Source organism: Symphalangus syndactylus, chromosome 5 (assembly GCF_028878055.3).
Source record: "Symphalangus syndactylus isolate Jambi chromosome 5, NHGRI_mSymSyn1-v2.1_pri, whole genome shotgun sequence".
NCBI classification, from domain to species: Eukaryota; Metazoa; Chordata; class Mammalia; order Primates; family Hylobatidae; genus Symphalangus; species Symphalangus syndactylus.
The window spans coordinates 127,821,092-127,827,091 of NC_072427.2; positions in this window are offsets into that span (position 1 = coordinate 127,821,092).

A 6,000-nucleotide genomic window follows, 5' to 3' on the forward strand; every position below is an offset into this window, starting at 1 on the left:
CTACAATTGTTCCCATGTGGAAGTGTCCTCCAAGGGATCCAAATAAACTTAGAGTTTTCTTATCCTGACTGTGCCGACAAGGAGAATGGCCAACCCGGGTACACAAAGTGGAGGCCACTGTCCAGTATCTCTTGGCAGGTCACACTCTATCCTTTTCTGCTCACATCAGCTGGGCTGCTAACACCTCCCAGTAATAGTGTATCCAGGCTGGTCACCCGATGATGGTGTCTTGTCCATTTGCAAGGCCCAGACCAATCAGCAGAAGTGAAAAACTCACCCCACAATTTACTGCTCCTAGAACAAATTCTTTGTCTTGCTGATAATTCTCTTGTGCGTAGCTGAAACTACCAGCTCTGGGACAATGCGCATAACTTTGCATGGATGATAAAGCTCCATTTATTTACTTGGCTGAATAGAGTTATTATACTATTACTTCCTCTATGAGTTTCTGACATAAAGTCAGACAAACTCAAATGCAAGCTTATTTATTTTTATTTTTATTTATTTATTTTCTGTTTCATGTAACTTTTTATTAAAAATCGTTTTTATATTAGACACATGTTTACAGATACCATTTTAAGAGGACCTAAGTCATACAAATGTGGGCTCTTGGCTTGCTTCACTGAATGAAGATAAAGATATAAAAACCCAGATCTGTCTGAGGGTAGTCATTTAAAGACAGCCGCTACGTGGAATTCTCACAATTGTTCTTTTAAGGGATATTTTAAGCCTTGTTCTCTTATCGTCGTAGGTAAGTAAGCACTTGTACCATGAAAACTGTAACCTGTACTTCAAGAAAACATTCACATTTCTGCTACAAGAAAAGGTTCTGATGATTTAAATGTTTAAGGCTTATGGCAGCTCTTCAGAAAGAAAAAGGGTCTTCATAAGATACAGAGATAGGCCGGGCGCGGTGGCTCACGCCTATAATCCTAGCACTTTGGGAGGCCGAGGCGGGCGGATCACGAGGTCAGGAGATCGAGACCGTGGTGAAACCCCGTCTCTACTAAAAATACAAAAAAATTAGCTGGGCGCAGTGGCGGGCGCCTGTAGTCCCAGCTACTTGGGAGGCTGAGGCGGGAGAATGGCGTGAACCCGGGAGACGGAGTGTGTAGTGAGCCGAGATTGCTCCACTGCACTCCAGCCTGGGCGACAGAGCGAGACTCCGTCTCAAAAAAAAAAAAAAAAAAAGATACAGAGATAGGGAGGCTGAGGCGGGTGGATCGTGAGGTCAGGAGTTCAAGACCAGCCTGGCCCAGATGGTGAAACCCTGTCTCTACTGAAAATACAAAAATTAGCCTGGCACGGTGATGGGCACCTGTAATCCCAGGTACTCAGGAGGCTGAGGCAGAGAATTGCTTGAACCCAGGTGGCAGAGGTTGCAATAAGCCGAAATCATGCAACTGCACTCCAGCCTGGGCAACAGAGCAAGACTCAAACAAACAAACAAACAAAAAGTAACTAGGAAAGTGTTTTACATGTGGGCTTATTATAAGAAGAAATTTACTAAAAGCTGAAAGATGGGTCTCGATAAAACTTGCTGATTCAAAGAAAGTGGATGGGAACTTTACTGATCTTGGTTTAAAATATCCTGAGTCAACTGCCTTATGAGGTGGAAGGTCTTTCTTTCTTATTATATGTACACCTTTAACTGAAGAGGTGAGAAAAGCTCCATACTGTGATGCTATGATTTCCCCAAGGCTTACCTTCTATAAGCAGTCAGTGATAAAGTGCCGTTGACCCGCATTTGTTTAGAATTATTTCATTAAAATTGGGGTATGACCTAGCAGTTTATAATAAATATTTATGGATAATTTTATTGGCTTTTAAAAGATACTGTAAAATTGACATATCTCAAAATGGAGTTAATTTATATTTACAACAAACCAAACACAAACATCAATTATGGAATTACAGGGTCACATTTTAATTCCTGAATTTTACAGTTTAGCATTAATATCACCACATGTATACAAATGGTGTAAAACAAGCACAGTGGTATTTTTAATACAAAATAAACATCTGTTTTATGGAAAAACTATACTTCATATCTACACAGGCAGCTCATCTTTTCCAAACAATAGCCAAAATTAAAATTAACTACAAAATCTCCAAAACAGGGGAAACTGCTTTAGATTAAACTATTCCAGGAAAAATGGACCCATAACACATTACAAGGGTGATCTAAAGATTGTGGCTGGAATTACTGTTAAAATTTTTCTTCCCAATGCATTAAATTGTATTTTGGGGACATTTTTCTCACTTTGGCAGGATCTCAGATCATAGATGAGCAAACTAACATTAAAATATTTACAGTTAACTTGTTGCTCTAAAAATAAAACCTTTTAACTGTTTGCCTCAATTTATTTTAAAAATTCACTTACGTACATGGAATGTGCCTTTACTCTTCTTAAAAAAGCAGCTTTCATATCACACCCTTGTTTACAGAAAAGGTACATGTGCTGCATGCTGACTTTGACACTTAAGTAGCTTCTTGGATCAAAATGGCTTCTAGATACTAAATGCCACTTAATTCAGCACTATTCTTTGTTGGTCTGTATAAGTAACACTTTAAAACTTGCAGCTCTGGAAAGAGAGAGAACTTTACTAACAAACTAGAAAGTGATTTCAAAGTATCTTCCACAAAAGATTGTACTGGCAGTTGAAAACATTCTATTCGACCCACTTTCAAATTTCTAGAGAAAATCATTTTGGAATACTACTGTACTGATTCTTGGCCTTTGTTGTCTCTAAAAGTGCTGATTTTAACATTATCTTAAAACTGTCCAGTTTGAATTGAGCTTGTTTTCATCAATATACATATTGAAAACTCCTGGTGTAGAAAACTCAACATGTGCTGAATACGGGGTGTACTTCCCTTCAACTACCTAAAAGGCAGAACTTTTGTTAAATCTTAAAGAAATGGTCCCAACAGCTTAACTTCATTTTTTTAATGATAGTTGAATGTGTTTTCCATAAAAATTTCTTTTAAAAAGAGGCAACTGATTGAAACAACAACATGGCCATCACCATTATAAAAGTAATGTTATTGAGTTTACAACTGAAGTTCCGTAAAATTGTTTCTAGATCGATACCCCGAGGAGCAACCCTGCATTATTATATCAACCTTTTCCCCTCCCCTAAACCTTCTCCAAAAAAACTCTGGATTAGCACACTGAGCTAAGCCTCTGTCTCAAACAAAAAAAAAAAAAAGGAGGGGGCAGTGAAGAAAGAGGATACCAGCAAGATGCAGGAACAATATGCCTGGTGTACTAATACTTGTGTGAAAATATATTTTTAAATACTATTTAAACCTAGATGCTGAGTTTGCAGACACTCTCAGAAAAGATACACAAGAATGCAGTCACACTGGTAGTCTCTTGGGAGGGGAGCTGGGGCCGGGAGAAGGAAGGGATAAGAGAGAGATTTACTCTTCACTCTAGGTCCTTTGCATCTTTGAATGTTGTACTCTGTGCATGTACTATCTATTCAAAAACAAACACAGATAGTCCCCAGCTTACGATAGTTTGACTTAATATTTTTTGACTTTACAATGGTGCAAAGTGATACCCATTCAGTAGGAACTGTACTTCAAGTACCCGTACAACCATACTGATTTCTACTTTCAGTATTCTATAAGTTACATGAAATATTCAACACTTGATTATAAAAGAAGCTTTGTGTTGGGTGATTTTTCCCAACTGCAGGCTAATCTAAGTGTTCTGAGCGTGTTTAAGGTAGGTTAGGCTAAGCTATGATGTTCAGTAGGTTGGGTGTATTAAATGCATTTGCAACACGATATTTTCCATCTACAGTGGGTTTATTGAGATGTAACTCCATCATAAATCGAGACCATCTGTACAATACACACAAAGGGACACGATTCTGCCTTAAGACGAATAAAACTCTGATACAGCCTACGACATGGATGAACCTTGAAAACATTATGCTAAGTGGAATAAGGCAGACACAAAGACAAAACTGTATGATACTGCTTTCATGAGGTACCTAGAATAAGCAAATTCACAGAGACAAAAAGCGGAATAATGGTTACTAGGAGCTGGGGAGTCACTGTTTAATGGATACAGAGCTTCTGTCTGGGATGATGGAAAAGTTCTGGAAATGGATAATGGTGATGGTTGTACAGCATTGTGAATGCACTTTAGTGGCACTGAACTGTACATTTAAAGTGGTTAAATGGTATGTTTTATGTTACAAACATTTTACCACAATAAAAAAAAACAAATATAGGCTGGGCAGAGTGGCTCACGCCTGTAATCCCAGCACTTTGGGAAGCCAAGGTGGGCGGACCACTTGGGGCCAGGAGTTTGAGACCAGCCTGGGCAATATAGTGAAACCTCATCTCTACTGAAAACACAAAAATGAGCTGGGCGTCAGTTAAAAGAAAAAAATGAAATATATGCATTATATTTTAAATTGTCATTAAATGTGAATATCTGTAATATTGACTTACCTATCACCTGTTCCTTTTCTGTTAACAGTATCTTGCGTTTTTTCTTTCTTTCTTTCTTTCTCTTTTTTCTTTCCTTTTTTTTTTTTTTTTTTTTTTTTCAGAAAACACATTATCCATCCCAATCCACACCATAAAATTAGTCACATAACTCAGGCCTGGTAAATCATTGTGCTTCATCCCATATAAGAGATATATAGTAAAAGACAGTAAAGTGCTGGGCACACTGGCTTACGCCTGTAACCCCAGCACTTTGGGAGGCTAAGGTGGGTGGATCTCTTGAGCTCAGTTTGAGACGAGCCTGGGCAACATGGAAAATCTCATTATACAAATAATGAAAATTACCCAGGCGTGGTGGTGCATGTCTGTAGTTCCAGCTATTTGGGAGGCTAAGGTGGGGAGATTGCTTGAGCCCAGGAGATTGAGGCTGCAGTGAGCCGAGATTGTGTCACTGTACTCCGCTTGGGTGACAGAGCAAGACCCTGTCTCAAAATAAAAAAAGGAAAAGAAAAAATTGAAACCCAATCCAGACAAATCTGAAAATGTTCATTTTTCAGAGGTCATTCATTTTCACTTTTTTACAAGCCAATTTGAATTGTTTTCAGTAACTCATAAAAGAAACAGCCCTTATTTATGAAAATAATGGAAAATATGAAAATTAGGAGATATATGATAGTGGGATAGGAATGGAAGATGAGACGGTTTTCATTTAATATAATTTTACATCTTAAAATTTTTTTTCTATTTATTTTGCAATAAAGAAATAAGGTCAGCATGGTGGCTCATGCCTGTAATCCCAGAAGTTTGGGAGGCCGAGGTGGGTGGATCACCTGAGTTCAGGAGTTCGAGACCAGCCTGGTCAACATGGTGACACCCCTATCTCTACTAATAATACAAAAAAAAAATTAGCTGGGCATGGTGGCAGGCACCTGTAATCCCAGCTACTCAGGAGGCAGAGGCGGTAGAATCCCTTGAACTTGGGAAGTGGAGGTTGCAATGAGCCGAGATCACACCACTGCACTCTAGCCTGGGTGGCAGAGTGAGACTCTGTCTCAATTTAAAAATAAAAAAGGAAATAAAAAATAAATGTGACCAATGTAGGTTATTACCTCATGAGGCATTTGCTTAAAGCTGCCAGTCACAAGGGTGATTTAACGCTTACCCTCGGCAAGCAAGGTGAGACCCTGTGAAAGGCTAGTTACCCAGCTATGAGAGATAGCAGAGGCTGAGATTACTGAAGCTCTCACTGCTAAGTTTGAATTAAATTAAGACATGAGAAACAACTGAAATGTCTGCTACAGGCCGAATGTGTCCCCCTAAAATTCATATGTTAAAGTCCTAACCCCCAATGTGACTGTAGTTGGAAACAGGGACTTTAGGGGGCTCCTAAAGGTAAATGAGCTCGTGTAGGTGGGGCCCTCATCCAATAGGACAGGTGTCTTGATGAGAAGAGAGACAGGCACCAGGGATGCAGTGCCCAGAGACAAGGCCACGTAACGACGAGGTGAAACAGGCGGATCACAAGGTCA